A 22,204-nucleotide genomic window follows, 5' to 3' on the forward strand; every position below is an offset into this window, starting at 1 on the left:
GCCAAAAATTAGGACGGAGCAACTTGCAATGCCCCTTACAAGAGCCATGCAGTACAGCATATTACAAACATAAGTCCCATTATTGGGGAGTGGGTCTCCCATAGTATTTGCTTATGCTTTCCCAGCAAAAGCTGCCAAAAATTAGGACAGAGCAACTTGCAATGCCCCTTACAAGAGCCATGCAGTACAGCATATTACAAACATAAGTCCCATTATTGGGGAGTGGGTCTCCCATAATATTTGCTTATGCCTTGCAAGCAAAAGCTGCCAAAAATTAGGATGGAGCAACTTGCAATGCCCCTTACAAGAGCCATGCAGTACAGCATATTACAAACATAAGTCCCATTATTGGGGAGTGGGTGTCCCATGGTATTTGCTTATGCTTTCCCAGCAAAAGCTGCCAAAAATTAGGACGGAGGAACTTGCAATGCTGGCACCCTGGTGGTATAGTGGTGGTGGAGGCTGAGGATAAGGAGAAGAAGATTAAACAGCCGAAACGAGGAAGCGTATACCCATGTGTGGGTGTGAAGTGGTGCATGTGAATACACCTCCCGAAATAACACAGTGGATTTGACTTTATGTTACTCTGCTGTCATTTGGTGGTGATGAGAAGTCTGGCCCAATCCAGCCCTTGTTCATTTTGATAAGGGTCAGATTGTCAGCATTGTCAGTTGACAGGCGAGTGCGCTTATCAGTTATAATTCCCCCAGCGGCACTAAAAACACGCTCCGATAGCACGCTAGCGGCAGGGCAGGCCAGGACCTCCAAGGCGTACAGAGCGAGTTCATTCCAAGTGTCCAGCTTGGATACCCAATAATTAAAAGGCACAGAGGAATCACTGAGGACGCTGGTACGATCGGCAAGGTACTCCCTCACCATCTTTTGAAACTTTCCACTCCTTGTGAGAGTACCCCGCGCCTCAGGGCCTGTATGCTGGGCGGGTGTCAGAAAACTGTCCCAGAACGTTGACAGTGTTCCCCTGCCTCTGCTGGATTGGAGTTGCATCTCTCTCGCCTGTACGCCTTGGTTGGGCAACGAACTGTGACCTCTGCCGCTAGCGTGTTCAGATGGTAATTTTTTTAAAAGTTCTGCAGCAAGGGCATTCTGGTATTGCCCCATTTTTGTAGACCTCTCCACCTCAGGAATGAGAGAGTGAAAGTTGTCCTTGTAGCGGGGGTCTACAAGTGTCACCAACCAGTAATGACTGTCACCCAACATTTTGACAACGCGAGGGTCACGGTTAAGGCAGCGTAACATAAAGTCAGCCATGCGTGCCAGACTGGTAACGGGCAAGATTTCCGTGTCCTCACCAAGATGACGACTGACCATGCTCTCCTCCTCCTCCTCCTCTTCCTCCTCCCCCCTGTCCTCAGGCCACCCACGCTGAACCGACGGTATGACACTGGTACAGGTACTACCGTCTACAACGCATGATAGCAGCTCCTGTTCTTCCTCCTCCTCCTCCTCCTCCTCTCCCTCATTGTCCCCCAATGCACGTTGGGATGAGATGAGGCTGGGCTGTGTGTAATCGCCCGCTACGGCTTCTTGATCCATCTCATCATACTCTGGCTGCAATGCCTCCTCTTTAATTCTCTGCAGAGAGCGTTGCAAAAGACAGACAAGTGGGATGCTGACACTAATGATGGCGTCATCGCCACTCACCATCTTGGTGGCCTCCTCAAAGTTTGTCAGGATGATACATATGTCAGACATCCAGGTCCACTCCTGAGGTCTTATGTGTGGAGTCTGACCTGAATATCAACGGCCTTGTTGCAGCTGGTACTCCACAACTGCTCTCTTCTGCTCACAAATCCTTTGCAACATGTGGAGGGTAGAGTTCCAACGTGTGGGGACATCACACACCAGTCGGTGTGCCGGAAGCTGCAAACGCTGCTGAAACACAGCAAGGGCGGCGGAAGCTGTAGCCGACTTGCGAAAATGAGCTGACAGGAGGCGTACTTTCACGAGCAGATCTGGCAACTCGGGGTACGATTTAAGAAACCGCTGAACCACGAGGTTAAGCACATGAGCCAGGCATGGTACGTGTGTGATCTCACCTCGCCTCAGAGCCGCCACCAGGTTACGGCCATTGTCACACACGACCATGCCGGAATGTAGGTTCAGCGGTCTCAGCCACAGATCTGCCTGCTCTTTCACAGCTTTCCACAACTCACAAGCAGTGTGAGGTTTATCACCTAAGCTTATGAGTTTCAGCACAGCCTGTTGCCGCTTGGCGGAGGCAGTACTGCAATGCTTCCAGCTTGTAACTGATGTGGTGATATCTGAGATGGAGGCTGAACATGAGGAGGAGGAGGAGGAGGAGGATGCGCAGGAGCTGTACACTGTGGGGGCAACTCTGACTGACATAGGCCCGCAATCCTCGGTGTGGGGAGGATGTGTTCCGTCCCAAGGTCCGACTGGGTCCCGGCTTCCACTATGTTTACCCAGTGTGCCGTCAGAGAGATGTACCGTCCCTGGCCACAAGCACTTGTCCATGTGTCCGTTGTCAGGTGGACTCTCCCAGTAACTGCGTTGCTGAGGGCACGGCAGATGCTTTGGGACACGTGCTTGTGTAGTGCGGGGATGGCACACCGGGCAAAATAGTGTCGGCTGGGGACCGAGTACCGAGGGACGGCCACCGCCATAAGATTGCGGAAGGATTCCGTCTCCACCAGCCTAAAAGGCAGCATTTCCAATGCAAGCAGTCGTGAAATGTGCGAATTTAGGACTGTGGCCTGTGAGGCGTTAGCTGCGAATTTCCGCTTTCGTTCAAAGGTCTGGGATATGGACAATTGAACGCTGCGGTGGGACGTGGACGTGGACGTTGATGCTGTTTCTTGAGAAACTGCCATAACAAGTGAAGACTGAGAGGAGGGGGCATCTTTACATGCAGTATGGACAGGGGATTGCCTTGCACACACAACAGTGGGTTCTATTGCACGCACAACAGTGGACGAAGCAGTGGTGACACCCGCTGACACTGGTCGTGGACCCTGGGTTTCGCCCCACAAAGTTGGGTGCTTTGCTGCCATGTGCCTGATCATGCTGGTGGTGGTCAGGCTGGTAGTTTTGTCACCCCTGCTGATGCTGGCATGGCAGGTGGAACATATGGCCTTTTTGGGGTTATCAGCAGAGTCTTTAAAAAAATTCCAGACTCTGGAAGACCTACCGCTTGTACTGGCAACGTCCCTCGTGTTGGTGTTACTGGGAACGGTTGCCTGCCTTCTGTCTGCGGCCACCACACTGCTTCTTCCTGCCTGTTGGGGTACTCTGCCTCCCTCCCCCTGTGTGCTGCTGGCCTCACTCTGCATGTCCTCCTTCCACGTTGGGTCAGTTACTAGATCATCCACCACCTCCTCCTCTTCCACTTGCGCACCACGATCCTCCTCCTCACTTCCTGGCAATTGTGTCTCGTCATCATCCACCTCTTGTGACAGATTGCCAACGTCGACTTCCTGTGGCCGTGGCTGTTCAAATATTTGGGCATCGCAACATGGGATCTCCTCTTCCACCACTTCAAGCGTATCAGGCGAGGGGCCCAAATATGGAAATGGACCAGTGAACAGCTCTTCAGAGTGTGCAAGTGTGGGATCACTTGCTGTCTGACGACACTCGGCATGGTGGGAGGAAGGAGCATCAGGGTGAGGAGGAGTATGCGGTCGAGACTCACGGCTACTAAGAGTTGACCGTGTGGAAGACAGACCGGAGGTGGTGGTGCCTAGGTAACTGGAAGTATTGTCTGCTATCCAATTAATAACCTGTTCACACTGATCAGTTCTCAATACTGGTGTTGTTCTGTGATTCCCTAGTAATTCGGTCAAGAAGTGGGAGCGAGAAGATGTGGCTGTTGGTTGTGGCACATTTTCACCTTGGCCACGGCCCCGTCCTCTGCACGAACCATCACCAGAACGTCCACTTCCACGTCCCTTGCCACGCGCCTTGCCCATTGTAAATGAAGTAAAATAGCTTACACTTGCACTATCAATGGAAAAAGGGTAATAAAGAGTAGATTAGAACCGTGGAAGAGGAAAACCACAGTTATTGTTTACTGGGGTATACCACACTTTTTTAAATAGAGATATTTGCGGCTGAACAGTGAGCGACACACTCAAACTTCTTTTTTTTTAGATACCAAAGGCCCAAAACTGGATAGTACAGCGATTTGACCCGTGAAACTGCGAAACCACACTGGGATGTCGGGCCTACACAAGACTATTTTCAACAGATATATTTTTGTGTCACAACAGTCAGGAGACACTACTGTTTTTCTTTACGGAAAAAACTACCAAAACCTGAATAATAGAGATTGTTTACCGTGGGATGGCAAAACCACAGTTATTGTTTACTGGGGTATACCACACTTTTTTAAATAGAGATATTTGCGGCTGAACAGTGAGCGACACACTCAAACTGCTTTTTTTTTAGATACCAAAGGCCCAAAACTGGATAGTTCAGCGATTTGACCCTTGGAACTGCGAAACCACACTGGGATGTCGGGCCTACACAAGACTATTTTCAACAGATATATTTTTGTGTCACAACAGTCAGGAGACACTACTGTTTTTCTTTACGGAAAAAACTACCAAAACCTGAATAATAGAGATTTTTTACCGTGGGATGGCAAAACCACAGTTATTGTTTACTGGGGTATACCACACTTTTTTAAATAGAGATATTTGCGGCTGAACAGTGAGCGACACACTCAAACTGTTTTTTTTAGATACAAATGGCCCAAAAGTGGATAATACAGAGGTTTGAACCGTGAAACTGCAAAGCCACACTTGTATTTCTCGGGCCTACACCAGACTATTTTCAACAGATATATTTGTATCTGAACAATCAGGAGACACTATTTATTTTTACGGCAAAAAATGCCAAAAGCAGGATAATACAGATGTTTTACCGTGGAACAGCAAAAGCACACTTCTGTCTCTCTGGCCTACACCAGACTATTTTCAACAGATATATTTGTGTTTGAAAAATCAGGGAGACACTATTATTATTTTTATACAGCAAAAAATGCCAAAAACAGGATAATAGAGATGTTTTACCGTGGAACATCAAAACCACAGTAATAATTTACTGGTGTATACCAGGCTTTTTAAAATAAATATATATTTGCGGCTGAACAGTGAGCGACACACTCAAACTGTTTTTTTTAGATACAAATGGCCCAAAAGTGGATAATACAGAGGTTTGTACCGTGGAACTGCAAAACCACACTTGTATTTCTCGGGCCTACACCAGACTATTTTCAACAGATATATTTGTGTCTGAAAAATCAGGGAGACACTATTTTTTTTTTTTTACAGCAAAAAATGCAAAAAGCAGGATAATAGAGATTTTTTACCGTGGAACAGCAAAAGCACACTTCTGTCTCTCTGGCCTACACCAGACTATTTTCAACAGATATATTTGTGTCTGAAAAATCAGGGAGACACTATTATTATTTTTATACAGCAAAAAATGCCAAAAACAGGATAATAGAGATGTTTTACCATGGAACATCAAAACCACAGTAATAATTTACTGGTGTATACCAGGCTTTTTAAAATATATATATATATTTGCGGCTGAATAGTGAGCGACACACTCAAACAGTTTTTTTTAGATACAAATGGCCATAGAACTGCAAAACTACACTTCTATTTCTCTGGCCTACACCAGACTATTTTCAACAGATATATTTGTGTCTGAAAAATCAGAGGCACACTTTTTTTTGGGGGGGGGGGGCACCAAAAGGTTAATAAGATGGGTATTTGTACATTGTGAAGGAGGAAAAAAAAAAAGAGGATTTAGATAAAAAAAAAAAGGATTTTTCCTGGCCCCCGGGACCTGGAGCTAAGTCCAGCAATTTCAGCAACAGGAGCAGCACACAGGACTGTAATGCAGCGTTTGCTGGTATAACCACTGCGTCTCCTATACAGCCTGCCTGCCAGCCTGCCTGATATACCTGGGATGGATATTAGTCCTGAGAAGGACTGTTTGTTTGATCTGGCAGCCTTTACAGACCCTACACTAACTATTTTGCAGGATATATCTCTCCCTAAATCAGCAGCGCTGTCCCTACACTGTCTCATCCGGAGCGACTGTGTCCAAGATGGCGGCGCCCGGTTTTAAATACTCGAGGTGACGCTGTGCGGCCAGCCAATCACTGTAATGCCCACAACCAACATGGCTGCGGCATTACAGTGACTGGCTGGCAATCCCTGCATGTTCATTGGCTCTGTAAAGAGCGCCAAACATGCAGGGCGGAGACCCGAGCTCCCGCCCGAGTAACCCGGAAATGCTCGGTGCTCGCCGAACATCCCGAGTAGCATGATGCTCGGGCGAGTACCGAGCAGTGTCGAGCATGTTCGCTCAACACTAATGGTAACTCCTAATTGCATGCCTTTTATGTTCTCTGAAAGGGATCAGCATTTCAGTCACTAGACCTGCCTTAATGAAAAAGTTGCATTGAGTGTGCATCACTGGTTCTCCTCAGGGGAGGTTAAAAACTCTTATCACAGTTACTGATGATGATTACATAGCTGCTGTCACACAGTTATAATGAAGGAAGTCAGAATTTCTTATCACGGTTACTGATGATGATTACATAGCTCCTCAATGTACAATATATATATAAAGTGAAAAAAAATGAAAAAGAGATGGGCTGCTTCTTTAAATGGAGCGGAATGGTCACACTTGGCTATCCGTCAGTCCTGTAGATATGAATGAAGCACCAGCAGTCATGTGTAACCATATTGCTGCATTTAACCTTTTCCGCGTTGAGAAGAAACAAGGGATAGGGAGCCACCGAAATCACAAATGGATAGAAGATAAATGTCTTTCTGTGGTAATACCATTTTAATGGCTCTAATTCCATTTAAAGTTTTGGACAACCTCTGTGTCACCTGGACATAAGTAGAACAGCTTTACAACAAAAATGAACAGCAAGCATAGATCCTAAAACTGTGAGATATACTATCTACTCAGTAATCCTATATTTCATTTAGAAGTGTTAGAACTCACAAGGCTTTAAGAAGGGAATATTTCTTTCAAGTCATTTCTGTAACCCAATCAAATGTGCTGTGAAAGTTAGAAAATCTAATTAATAATCTCCTACTCTTAACCACATTAAATTCAATTAAGCCGATCTGAAGTGATAACCTCCTTCTCGATGGCAGCTTTAAATTACACCAGCATAAAAAGTAAGTCCCCATCTGCTCTCAGGTGCCCGTCCCGGCGACATTGACATGACTTTAAGAGAAGTGTGAAAAATAATTCTACTATTCTATTCATATCTGCAAACGAGAGACAATCTATTCTAGGACTCTGGGCAATTATTAGAGATCCAAACGCTCTGACATATAGACTGATATTGGCTCTCTGGGTAAATGAAGGAAAAACTCATTTCCAACTTATATCGGAAAGCTCATTAGATTCCCTACAAATCTGTCTCCGTAGCATAATAGATGGTTTTAGGATCTGGGTCATTTACTTGTGTTTAGACTTTCTGTGGGTTTATTTTGATGGCGCTGAATGGGTATAAAAAGATGTCGCTGACTTACAGCGTTGGGGCCGCAGACACAAATATGTCCGCTGTGAGAATCACAAAGCCCGACTACTGGATTAATCAAAAACTATATTTGCATAATGACTTTCTTTGGCTGCCAGGAAGAGCGCAGGCAATGAGCAATGTAAAAAGTGGCGTCTTCAAATGCCAGGCGTAGTGAGAAAAGGCCAGGCACAAAAGTTTGACTTTGATTTCTAGAATCTTTTCTTTTGTTACAGTGATAGCATCCTGAAATCAAATCCAACCAGGAGTGGGGGATTGGTTTGAGCTAATATTGTGACCCATGTTGCCGGTCATATTCGAATTTGTCAGCAAATCGCACACATTATTAAGTAGCTATTTTAGACTTGATGTGACTGTTGTACTTACTTTGATAAATGTTGTTTATGTGACTGTATAATCCCTTTACTTTAGATGGATGCTCACAATGTTCATTTTAATATCAAGCTAATAACTTTTAATATCAAGGCAATATCCATTCTGACCTATATTTTCAAAGTAACTACACCAGCCTCATCAGGGATCTATTTCATTATGTATCCAGAGTGTACTGTGAAATCTGGTGACAGATTACCTTTAATACATTATTTTCCTGCAGTTAAAGACTTTGTCTATACATTTTGGTCCAATTGGCCAATATTAATCAGGAATGAGTCTGAAGAGGACCACCTCCAGGCCTCCCTGGTCTTTGTGCTGACAGGAAGTGTAAAATAACTTAAAAATGAAAATTGTAATTTGAAGAGTTTTTATGAATATTTTTAGGACTAGACAGGTACTGCCATTATATATCATAGCTTTCTAATTTGGTGGTGATTTGATTGCTGGAAGCCGCACTGATCTTGAGAACATCAGGGTTATAGCACTGGCTTAGCACTGCACCTCTTTCTGGGCATGTTCCAACTTGGAAAAATACATAGCAGATTTTCTACTGTGCGGTCTGGGTCTGAAGCCCACTTGGAACACTCAAAAGACAGTGAAGAAGTGCGCAGCTTGGCAAGAAGGAGATTATAGCTCCTGCCTGAACAATCGCAGAGCATGATACAGATACAATAGAAAGCTCGTAATCCCAAGCAATTAAAGTGACTAATCCAAAAAAAAAAATAATAATAATAATAAAAATAATACTAAAAAAAAATATTTATATATATATATATATATATATATATATATATATATATAAATACAGTACAGACCAAAAGTTTGGAAACACCTTCTCATTTAAAGATTTTTCAGTATTTTCATGACTGAGAATTGTACATTCACACTGAAGGCATCAAAACTATGAATTAACACATGTGGAATTATATACTTAACAAAAAAGTGTGAAATAACTGAAAATGTGTCTTATATTCTAGGTTCTTCAAAGTAGCCACCTTTTGCTTTGATGACTGATTTGCACACTCTTGGCATTCTCTTGATGAGCTTCAAGAGGTAGTCACCAGAAATGGTTTTCACTTCACAGGTGTGCCCTGTCAGGTTTAATAAGTGGGATTTCTTGCCTTATAAATGGGGTTGGGACCATCAGTTGTGTTGTGCAGAAGTCTGGTGGATACACAGCTGATAGTCCTACTGAATAGACTGTTAGTATTTGTATTATGGCAAGAAAAAAGCAGCTAAGTAAAGAAAAATGAGTGGCCATCATTACTTTAAGAAATGAAGGTCAGTCAGTGCGAAAAATTGGGAAAACTTTGAAAGTGTCCCCAAGTGCAGTTGCAAAAACCATCAAGCGCTACAAAGAAACTGGCTCACATGAGGACCGCCCCAGGAAAGGAAGACCAAGAGTCACCTCTGCTTCTGAGGATAAGTTTATCCGAGTCACCAGCCTCAGAAATCGCAGGTTAACAGCAGCTCAGATTAGAGACCAGGTCAATGCCACACAGAGTTCTAGCAGCAGCCACATCTCTACAACAACTGTTAAAAGGAGACTTTGTGCAGCAGGCCTTCATGGTAAAATAACTGCTAGGAAACCACTGCTAAGGACAGGCAACACGCAGAAGAGACTTGTTTGGGCTAAAGAACACAAGGAATGGACATTAGACTAGTGGAAATCTGTGCTTTGGTCTGTTGAGTCCCAATTTGAGATCTTTGGTTCCAACCATCGTGTCTTTGTGCGACACAGAAAAGGTGAACGGATGGACTCTACATGCCTGGTTCCCACCGTGAAGCATGGAGGAGGAGGTGTGATGGTGTGGGGGTGCTTTGCTGGTGACACTGTTGGGGATTTATTCAAAATTGAAGGCATACTGATTGAACCAGCATGGCTACCACAGCATCTTGCAGCGGCATGCTATTCCATCCGGTTTGCGTTTAGTTGGACCATCATTTATTTTTCAACAGGACAATGACCGCAAACACACCTCCAGGCTGTGTAAGGGCTATTTGACCAAGAAGGAGAGTGATGGGGTGCTATGCCAGATGACCTGGCCTCCACAGTCACCAGACCTGAACCCAATCGAGATGGTTTGGGGTGAGCTGGACCGCAGAGTGAAGGCAAAAGGGCCAACAAGTGCTAAGCATCTCTGGGAACTCCTTCAAGATTGTTGGAAGACCATTACCGGTGACTACCTCTTGAAGCTCATCAAGAGAATGCCAAGAGTGTGCAAAGCAGTCATCAAAGCAAAAGGTGGCTACTTTGAAGAACCTAGAATATAAGACATATTTTCAGTTGTTTCACACTTTTTTGTTAAGTATATAATTCCACATATGTTAATTCATAGTTTTGATGCCTTCAGTGTGAATGTACAATTTTCATAGTCATGAAAATACAGAAAAATATTTAAATGAGAAGGTGTGTCCAAACTTTTGGTCTGTACTGTATATATATAAAATTACATGTTTGGTTACTCTTGAAAGTTTTTGTAGGAAGTATCAGAAAGTGATAGCTTATAAGATAGGAAAAGCACTTGAAAGGGGTTACCCGGGACTTTTTTTTTATTTTTGTGCATGGGCCAAGAACTTACAGGCAGGTATTTGCTGACGAAGGCCACAGCCCCACTATCAGTATTTGGTCAGTATTCGGACAGTATGTTTTCTCAGGAGTGGGAGCCAAAACCAGGAGTGGGTGATAAATGCAGAATTGGTGACTTGTTTCTATTATACCTTTTCTCTGATTGTTCCTCACCTGGTTTTGTCTCCCACTCCTGAGAAAAAATACTGACCGAATACTGACCAAATACTGATAGTGGGGCTGTGGCCTAACTGTCTTTTCTGCCTGGTGCCTATCTCTGCTTACTCAGAGCACTTATGGACCACTCCTGCCTGGGATTCTGCGGTTTCCGCTAACATCATGTCAACAAACAGAGCAGCATCTATTCTTCCACTTTTCTAAATAAAAGTGCCCGGCAGTCATCAGGTTCAGCTCCTTGAACAATGTAATCAGCTCTAAAAAACAGTTGAAGTTCTGTCCAGTCTAAAGGCCCCATACACACCATACACATTATACTAACGTTGACCGAACCCATCAATATCGATGGGCTCGGCCAACAGTCCAATGTGTATAGGGCAGGTGCGTAACGATTGAGGTCGCAGAGGTCACGACCGGGTCTGTGCGGGCGGGGGGCCTGCCAATGCCAGGGCAAACTTCAACTGGATGTGAGTCCTCAGGTCTAAATTTTGCACCGTGACCCATTGGACTCTAGTTACGCCACTGGTATGGGGGTGCTTGCTGACTGATGGTCGGGGAGATATCAGTCATGTCCAATTTCAGACTGCCGATCACTGTTCTCCTGGAGATAAGCGACTGGCCTAAGTGTAAATCGATGGCTTTATCATAGAGAACACAGGAGAGTTTGGCTAAACAATCGCTCCAATGTATGGGAGATTCAGCTGAGATGGCTGTCAGCTGAATGATCAGCCAAACCATCATTTGGCCAATGCCCATCTAATATGTATGGCCAGCTTAAGGGGCCCCATACACAGTAGATAGCTGGCGACCCAACAATGGCTCAGTGTGCAGCTATCTTTCCTAGCCCCTCCAAACACAGGAGCACTCCTTTGGCAGTGACTTACTGTATATCACCAAGAACATAAAGATCAGTAGCTCGAAATCGCACATACTAGAATATTATTTCCCTCCACATCACTTCTGTCAGAGGGGAAACATTCAACTGAGACGGTTGTCCTAGCCCACTGATATCGGTGGGTTTGACCGACATCAGCACAATGTGTATAGGGCCTTTAGGCCAGATTCATTGCTCTGTGAAACAAGAACAGTGCTTGAATCGGAAGACCTGGACCAACCCCAAATTCTCCTGACCTGAGCAAATTACCCCATAGCCATATATAAGGCAGTGAGCGCTGTCAGGAGACCAGGCAGTTGGGTCAGCTCTTCCGATCCAAGTACGGTCTATGTTTCACGGATGTAATATACATGAATTGCATTATATTACATGGCATTTCCACCAGAGCATGAGCTGCCCTTATCTGTCTTATGCACTGGGGTTTAGAGTGGGTATATAGATAGGTAATGTCTTAAAAAACGGCTCCTTTAACACCTTCATGACCAGGCTATTTTCAATTTTTTTTCCATTTTCGTTTTTTCCTCCCCTTCTTCCAAGAGCCATAACGTTTTTATTTCTCCGTCCACATGGCCATATGAGGGCTATATTGCGGGACGAGTTGTACATTTGAATAACTCCATTCATTTCATCATGTGATGCTCTGGAAAGCGAGAAAAAAAATTCCAAGTGCGGTGAAATTGCAAAAAAACTTCAATTCCACAATTGTGTTTTTGCTTTTTTTTTTTATTTACCATGTTCACTATATGGTAAAAGTAACCTGGCTATATGATTCTGCAGGTCAGAAAAATTACACTGATCCCAAACATAAAAAGCCTAAGATGGAAACAAAATGAACATAAACCCTGCTGTAAGTAAATAAATAGTAATAATGTAGGGTCCTTAGTAAACACCGTTTTTGATAAAAAAAAAAACATAAAAGCTATCCCACCAGCGCCAAGGTGTACCCAACTCAGGATCGTCCTAACCTCTAGTATTAAACCCTTATCATGTGTCAAAGTGCCGTCAATGTGAGTAAGGGCGAAGCAGGACCAGGTCCCGAATATAGATACCCAGCAATGGGAATCTATATAAACAAAATGTCCAGCTCAAGGAAAGGGAGGACACATCCTTACCTGCGCGAAGTGCAGAAAGCTGAAACTTTAACTGAAAAAAAATGAACTGGAGTATAAGTTGGTATTCATACAAAATATATTATATATTATTTATACGTACTATTGCTTTTACTTATTTGCATACAGCAGGGTATATGTTCATTTTGTTTCTGTCTTGGGTTTTGTCTATTTATTGGCCAGTATGAACATACTCCTATATTTTGCATACATACCAACTTATACTCCAGTTCATTTTTTTCGGTAAAGTTTTTGATACCAAAATTAAAAAAACTTTTTCATATTAAGTGTTGAAAAAAATTCAGAAATTTGAGATGCAAATTGCCTCTTCAGAGAAAAAGAGGGCTTGAACTCTATAGCGCCACCTATTGGAAGCAGCAATCCTACAAGTCACAATCAACCCTTTAACGAGTCGTGCAATATGACTTAGGATAAAAGCCAAATCAGAATCTCAATTTGCAGACACGGTGTTTCGGGCTGTTGGCCCTCGTCAGTGCAAAGTATGAGAACTGATTTGGCTAGGTGAGAGGCTCTGGACTGAGGTCTGAGGAAATTTGAGAAAAAAAAATTTTATTTGCTTGTGTCGCCATTTTCCCAGACCTGTAACATTTTCATTTTCAGGATATGGGGCTTTGTGAGGGCTTATTTTTTGCGCTCGAGCTGACGTTTTTACTGATACATTTTTGTCTAGTAACAATGTTTTGATCGCCTTTTATTGCAATGTTACAGCAACCAAAAAAAAAGTATTTCTGGCGTTTTGATTTTTTTTCTCGTTACACCGTTTATCGATCAAATTCATCTATTTTATATTTCCTTACGAACACAGTGATACCAAATATGTGTATTTTTTATTGTTTTATTTTTAACGGGGCAAAAGGGGGGAGATTTTAACTTTTGTAATTATTTTTTCATGCTTTTAAAAACATTTATTTTCATATTTTGCAGTATTTAATAGTCCCCATAGGGGACTTGAAGCTGCGATCATCCGATTGCTTGTACTATACATAGCAGTTCATCAGCATTCCTATGTATAGCGAAAATCACGATCTTCTGTGAATGTGAACTAAATGCAGGACAATCGTCATGAGAAGCATGGGGGTTTTCAACATACACTCTGCCGTCATCGCAACCCATCGGCTCCTTGCGATCATGTAACGTGTGTCCTGATGGAATGAATGATGCGCCCCTTTGCCAGTGTGTGTTAAATGCTGCTGTCAGAGATCGACAGTGGTATTTAACAGGTTAACAGCTCCAGCCGCGGCTGTCAGAGGCAGATTAAATCAGCCATCATCAGCCGGGAAAGATGCGGGATCACATGCGAGCCCAAATCAAAGTCGGGGAGCCAAAATATGAGGGAAATGTACGTCATATGTCATGAAGGGGTTACATTTACTGAAGCTTTAATTTTAATGTATATTTTCTGGAACGTAATTTGGCCTTTTATCTTAAATATTTGAATAACTCCACCACACACAGACATTAGCTAGAATCTTGTGTGTCTTTCTGAATGCAGCTCATCTCATAGGTTCCAACAGAATATTTGAGCTGAATTTGTCATTTTGCTCTTTGCGGCTACTTCACGATGCTTTGCTCTAAATTTTAGTTGCAGTTTCATACAAATCTTAGCTAGCACCATAGTTAACAACATTGATTTTGACAATTAGGGTTAATTTCAGCCCTGCTGCAAATCCCACCCAGGACCACACATATGTACAGTATATATATATATATATGTATGGTGTGTTTAACCCCTTCACTCCTGGGCCATTTTCCGTTTTTGCGCTTTCGTTTTTTTCTCCCCTTCTTCCCAGAGCCATAACTTTTTTATTTTTCAGTCAATATGGCCGTGTGAGGGCTTATTTTTTGCAGGACAAGTTGTACTTTTGAGCGACATCATTGGTTTTACCATATCATGTACTAGAAAAAATCCAAATGCGGTGAAATTGCAAAAAAAAGTGCAATTTCACAGATTTTTTATTTTTTATTTTTTGCTATGTTCGTAAAATTGACCTACCATTATGATTCTCCAGGTCATTACGAGTTCGTAGATACCAAATATGTATAGGTTATTTTTTTATTTAGGTGGTTAAAATAAAAATTCAAAGTTTGTTAAAAAAAATAAAAAAAAAATTGACATTTTCAGAGACCCGTCGCGTCTCCATTTTTCAGGATCTGGGGCCGGGTGAGGGTTTCTTTTTTGCGTGCCACGCTGATGTTTTTATTGATACCATTTTGGGGTACATGCGATGCTTTGATCGCCCGTTATTGCATTTTATTACAAAAAAAACATAATTCTTGCGTTTTGATTTTTTTTTCTCATTTCTCCGTTTACCGATCGGATAAATTATTTTTACATATTGATAGATCGGGCGATTCTGAATGCGGCAATATGAAATATGTGTATATTTGATATTTTTTTATTATTTTATTTTGAATGGGGCAAAAGGGGGGTGATTTAAACTTTTATGTTTTTTTAAATTTTTTTAATATTTTTAAAACCAGTTTTTTTTTTACTTTTTACATGCTTCAATAGTCTCCATGGGAGACTAGAAGCTGCAATCATTAGATCACCTGTGGGCAGCAGAATTGCTCACTGGCTATGAGCGCCGACCGCTGGGCCTAAAGGGCATATAAAGTAGGGCCAGCATCTTTCAGCCATCTGTTACAGCATTTTAGTATACTGTATACAGTCATGGTCAAAAGTGTTGGCACCCTTGAAATTGCCAAGCTACCAAAATGGATTGATGTCCTGTGGATGGCACCTAGGACAGCAATAACCATAGATATACCCCCGGTGATGAGCGGGGGCGCCAATTGTGCAAATCTTAGGGTGCCAACCAACGTGGCAAGGTAGGGACACATTAGTTTGAATTCAGGGCATCAATAGCCCCTACTGTATATAGAAAGCACTCAGACTGAGATAAGACTTTTTTGGCCAGACAGTATTGTTTTTATAAAAATATTTTTTAAAGGAGCATAATAAAGGTTAAGTTTTATTGTTGATATCTATATATAGTGTAGGTACTGTGTTCTTTTCTTTGTAAGCCTCATTTGATTATTGGTAAACAGTAGAATGATGTGCTTTACCAAAAAGCTCTATCTTGGTCTCATATCTCCACAAGATGCTTTCCCAGAAGGATTGGCTTACTCACATACATTTTGGCAAACTGCAGTTTAGCTCTTTTATGTCTCTGTGTCAGCAGTGTGGTTTTCCTGGGTCTCCTGCCATAGCGTTTCATTTCATTCAACTGCCGGCGGATAGTTCGGGCTGACACTGATGCATCCTGAGCCTGCAGGACAGCTTGAATTTCTTTGGAACTTGATTGGGGCTGCTTATCCACCATCTGGACCATCCTGCGTTGCAACCTTTCATCAATTTTTCTCAGCTGTGCATGTCCAGGGAGATTAGCTACAGCACTGTGGGTTGTAAACTTCTTGGTTATGTTGCGCACCGTGAATAAAGGAACATCAAGATCTCTTGAGATGGACTTACAAGCTTGCAATTGTTGATATTTTTCAACAGTTTTGGTTCTCCAGTCCTCAGACAGTTCTCTTCTCCTCTTTCTGTTCTCCATGCTTAGTGTGGCACTCACAGAAACACAATGCAAAGATTGAGTCAACGTCTCTCTTTTCCATCTGGGTTCAGGTGGGATTTTCATATTGCCCACACCTGTTACTTGCTACAGGAGAGTTTGAACGAGCATCACATGCTTGAAACAAAGTTGTTTACCGCAATTTTGGAAAGGTGCCAACAATTTTTTTCCTCCCATTTTTGTGGTTATGTGTGAAATGATGTCCTATTTGCCTTTTTTTCTCAGTTTTTTTTGTGTTGTTCCAATAGACAAAAAGGAACTAAACATGTATATAACAAAATATGTGTAATTGCAATAATTTTCTGAGAGAAATACTTCATATTCTGGAACAATTTCAAGGGTGTCAACACTTTCAGCCATGACTGTATATGTCCTCAATCTGCTCTGCAAAGCACAAAAAATACATTTTATTATATCCACAGATGGTGCGGGTCTAGTCCGATGGGCGTCTTTGGTCTTGATCCAGCGCCACCTCTTTTCTTGCCGTCTTCCTCCCCTCTGTCATCCACGCAGTGTCCCAATCATGCTCCTGCCATTTCAGGACTGTGTTATGCACACGCCCGTACTGACTGGCGTGTGCGTGTTTAGTGATCCCACTGGACCATGAACCGGAGAGTGCCTGGAGGGGCGTAACTAAGTATCTACCCGATCCGACCAAGGTCGCACAACGGCTAACAATGCCAGTGCACCAGGGAGGAACCGAGCAGAGGGACCAGGTGCTACTCCAAGTCAGACCCCGGACACGGCTGCTGACCCACACCGGAGAATACAGGAACAGGCAGGTTAGGCTGGCACACTGACTGGTGGGTATAGGCAGGCACGGCAGGTATGCAGACAGGCGGGCACTGGTAACCACGACTGGTATGCAGGCAGGGAGTACTGGCTAGCACGGCTGGAATGCTGACAGGGAGGCACTAGCAGGTTGGAGCACAGGCTGGATAAGGTCCAGTACAGACTGGGACTCAAGAACAGAACCGCAGATGCGGTAGACAAGCAGAGCGAGACCGCCGGAGCGATGAACAAGAGCAGAGCAGGGCGAGGCCGCCGGAGCGGTGAGCAAGAGCAGAGTAGGGCGAGACCACCGGAGCGGTGAGCAAGAGCAGAGCAGGGCATGACCGCCTGGAGCGGTGAGCAAAGGCAGGACAGAGCGAGACCGCCTGGAGCGGTGAGCAAAGGCAGAGCAGAGCGAGACCGCCTGGAGCGGTGACCAAAGGCAGGGCAGAGCGAGGCCGCCTGGAGCGGTGAGCAAAGGCAGAGCAGAGCGAGAACCGCCGGAGCGGTGAGCAAGACAGAGCAGGCAGGAACCGCCGGAGCGGTGAGCAAGGCAGAGCAGAGAGAAACCGCCGGAGCGGTGAGCAAGGCAGAGCAGGCAGAAACCGCCGGAGCGGTGAGCAAGGCAGAGCGGGCAAGAACCGCCGGAGCGGTGAGCAAGGCAGAGCAGGCAAGAACCGCCGGAGCGGTGAGCAAGGCAGATCAGGCAAGAACCGCTGGAGCGGTGAGCAAGGCAGAGCAGGCAAGAACCGCCGGAGCGGTGAGCAAGGCAGAGCAGGCCAGAACCGCCGGAGCGGTGAGCAAGGCAGAGCAGGCAAGAAACGCCGGAGCGGTGAGCAAGGCAGAGCAGGCAAGAACCGCCGAAGCGGTGAGCAAGGCAGAGCAGGCTAGAACCGCCGGAGCAGTGAGCAAGACAGAGCAGGCAGGAACCGCCGGAGCGGTGAGTAAGGCAGAGCAGGCAAGAACCGCCGGAGCGGTGAGCAAGGCAGTGCAGGCAAGAACCGCCGGAGTGGTGAGCAAGGTAGAGTGGGCAAGAACCGCCGGAGCGGTGAGCAAGGCAGAGCAGGCAAGAACCGCCAGAGCGGTGAACAAAGGCAGAGCAGAGGGGACAGGGCTCTGTTCACACGGAACAGACTGGAAGGGAAAGGCAGAACCAGATACACACAAGATACTTGCAATGAAGTAGCTAGTGGACTCTAAACTCACAAACGGAAGTACAGCGACAACGAGTAGGAGTTAGGTGCAGGTTCAGACTCTGCAGAAAAAGGGAAGGTACAGACATAGAGAAAGACAGGTATCAGGCTAGGAGAGTGTTCAGACAGGAACTGAGTGTTCAGAGAGGAACTGACACTGCAGCGAGATACAGGAGTGAGTCTGGGTATGCGGCCCCCAGAAAAGGCAGAATGAACAGGCTAGGAGCGTGTTCAGACTTGCCTGGAAATACAGCCTCCAGGAAGGCGGACAGACAGGCAAGAAAACACAGATCTAGGTATGCGGCCCCTAGAAGGCGGGACGAACAGGCTAGGGTACAGTTCAGACAGGAACTGCTACTGAAAGAGATACAGGAGCCAGTCTGGGAATACAGTCCCCAGAGTGGTGGAAATAGACAAGGACAGGACAGGACAGGACAGGACAGGACAGGACAGGACAGGACAGGACAGGACAGGACAGGACAGGACAGGACAGGACAGGACAGGACAGGACAGGACAGGACAGGACAGGACAGGACCTGGCACATTCGGAGTCAAGGAGCACACTGAATGAAAGCGTTGCTCCGGCATCAGCTTCCAGGTGAAGCTGGTTTAAATATCCAGTGACTGACAGCAATAGGCTGAGGACGCATTAGGGGTGTGCCCACAGCAGCTACAAGAAACAGGAAGTGAACGGGCCGCCGCCCTAAGCAGTCAGAACAGAGACAAACAGACAGCATGGAAAGAAGCCAGGCTAGCAGACTGGACTGATGATCAAGTTTGCGATCTTGCATAGTGGGAGATGGTGCCCTATGCAAGAACGCCGCCAGGTATGTTACAGACTGTCTGTATAAAAAAAATCTGGGCTATTGGCAGAAATGGTTAGCACTTCTTATCACAATGTGCTGTGCCAAATTACATGTTCTTCAGCTTGTTCTCCTAACATGCTCAGCTCTGCTACATCAGGTGCACAGGTACTTGTATTCTCCTTTATTAGCTTGTTTTTTTCTGTGGAGGATTGTACATCTCTACCTCTCTGTCAGTTACCTTGGAGCAGGATTGTTTTTATATCAACTATTTATGAATCAGCAAATACTTGTTCCAGTTTGCTATCCCCTGAGTGGGATTGTTGTTATCTTCTAGTGTCCGAGCGCTCAGTTTGTGTTTTTCCTTCATTTTCTTCATTTCACTTGGGTTTTCTTGTGCTCTCTATAAAAGTGCAAGTGAGATTACAATATGACTATGCGGTAAAATAATGTTCTGTTAGGAGAGTGTAGAGGGCGAAGAGTTAATGTGCAATATTAAGTAACTTTTCCCCTTAAATAAAAGCAGATATAATCTTAAGAAATGTTTTCTGAATCCTTTGTCTAATATTAGATATATCCCAATCTAAAAAAAAATCCATGTTAGCCCTGGGCTTGGTTGATGATGACCAGTAGAAAGAAAATTGACCATGTTGGTCAGAGCTTTCACAACTTCAATTATTAATAAACCCAAAGTTATTATAGATCCTAAAATGTTTTGGCACAAAACAACCCTTTAGGTCTGTACAGAGGCAAATGGATTCTTAACCCCTTCATTTTTCTTATCTGCGCTCTCTTTTTTTTTCTTTCCCTTCTGCCAAGAACCATAACTTGTCTGCCATTGACATAACCGTATGAGGGCTTGTTTATTTGTGAGATGAGTTGTAGTTGTGACACCATTCACTTTACAATGTAATGTACTAAAAAAAAAAGGGAAAATCAGCAAAAAATCCAAGTGATTAAAAAACAGCAATTCTGCAACAGTTTTTTGTTTCATTCTTCCTTCGCTTTTTTTTCCGTTGTGCAGTAAAAATGACCTAACAATGTGATTCTTCAGTTCAGTATGAATATGGCCATACCAAACTCACAAGGATTTTTATATATTTTAGGGGTCAAAAAAACTTCTAGAACTTTGTAAAAAAGATTTGAGTTATGTTGCCATTTTCCTTTTTGATTTTCTGTTGATGGAGCTACATGATGGCTTGTTTTTTTTGCATGGGGGGCTGTTATTTTATTGATACAATTTTGGAGTACATAGTATGTTTTGATTTTGCTTTTTATTATATTTTTTGGGGGTAGAGGTGTCTTAACTGAAAAAAACACAATTCTGGCATTTTGATTTTGTTTTATAGTATTTTAAAGGTTTAAAGTTTCAATATTTATGAATTGGGAAAAGGGGGCTGGTTTAAGCTTACATATTTTTTTTATATTTTTTAAATATTTTTCCTATCAATGCATTGCTAACTTTATCTTTTCGTCCTTTTGAACGATTTTTTTTTATTGGTTGTACTATAAATCGCAATACTATAATATTGCGGCATATAGTAAAATCACTGACTTCTTAAGAAGCCCAGTCAAAGGCTGAGGTACATAGGAGCAACCAAAAAACATAATATACACCCTAAAATATAACTTTTAATAGATATTTTAAAAGATGATATCAATAAATAAATCTCACCCTATAGGGCCCTAAAGGGAGGAAAGCCCTACCTAACAGCGGAGTAATCACCCTAATGTGTCTGCGTGGTGTCCCCACCCCACGGAGACTGTCCCCACCCCACGGAGACTGTCCCTTACCTGTCCCTACCAAACCCCTATACTGACATACAAACATAAAAAACAAAAAACATCCCAGTGGTAGAAGACCAGACAGTCACATCAAAAACTTGACATGCTGAAAAAATGTACAGAACCATGCATCAGTTATGATAAGGAAAGAGTAAAATACCAGTAGTTCTCCATAAAATATCTTTAAATTGTTGAATATCAAATAACGACAAGATGATAGGTGACTATAGGCAAATATGGAAAGAGATAACCATCAGTCAGTATCGGTATTTCTCAAAACAGTGAATAATAAGGGAGATTAATGTAAGCACCTCTTCAATATATATTTGACTCCCAGTTAAGTATCCCAATCAATGTGAGCAGTAGCTGAAAAATACCAATTGATTTTTATATTATTCAGCATTTCTTAAAAAAAAGCCATTTTAATAGCTACAAATATTCTGCCAAGCTAGAGAGAGACAATAAACAATATATTCATATCACAACCATAATATATTGGTAAACTGCTGGGCTCATCAAGAGAATGGCAAGAGTGTGCAAAGCAGTCATCAAAGCAAAAGGTGGCTACTTTGAAGAACCTAGAATATAGGACATATTTTCAGTTGTTTCACACTTTTTTGTTAAGTATATAATTCCACATGTGTTAATTCATAGTTTTGATGCCTTCAGTGTGATTGTACAATTTTCATAGTCATGAAAATACAGAAAAATCTTTAAATGAGAAGGTGTGTCCAAACTTTTGGTCTGTACTGTATGTGTTCTCCAATACGGATTTTGAATTGCCTCTTAGTTTTGCCGACATAGTCTTTTGGGCAAGTGCAAGTGCAAAGATACACGACACCTGCAGTTGTATAGTTAGCAAAATGTTTGTTCTTATATATCCGTATAGTTACTGCACTGGAGAAAGTATCTGAAGGTGAAATAAATTTGCAGAAACTGCAGTGGCCACATCTAAAGGTACCAACAGATCTTCTATCCAGGCTGAGGGGTTGTCAAATTCAGACTATTCCTACCTTTTGGAATGTTTCTTGGCAATAAGCAGATCACAAAAGTGTCCTGCTGAGACCCCTAGCAATTAGCCATAATCTTTTTGGAAATCTGCTATACACCTTCCATGTTTACACACCCACCACTACCTTTCTGGAATGGGTTGAGGGGTTGTCAAATTCAGACTTTCCGTACTTTTTGGAATGTTTCTTGACAATAAGCAGATCACAAACGTGTCTTGCTGGGACCCCTAGCAATCAGCCATAATCTTTTTGGAAATCTGCTAGTAACTTTTTAATTTCCATACCACCTTTGACTAAATGAAGCATTACACAATGCCCATTCCCCTCAATGGATTATCTTTGTAATGAAGACTAGATTGGTCCTTG

The sequence above is a fragment of the Phyllobates terribilis genome, unplaced genomic scaffold, assembly GCF_046119375.1.
Source record: "Phyllobates terribilis strain yellow unplaced genomic scaffold, ASM4611937v1 Scaffold_2__4_contigs__length_985480577, whole genome shotgun sequence".
In the NCBI taxonomy this organism is placed as follows: Eukaryota; Metazoa; Chordata; class Amphibia; order Anura; family Dendrobatidae; genus Phyllobates; species Phyllobates terribilis.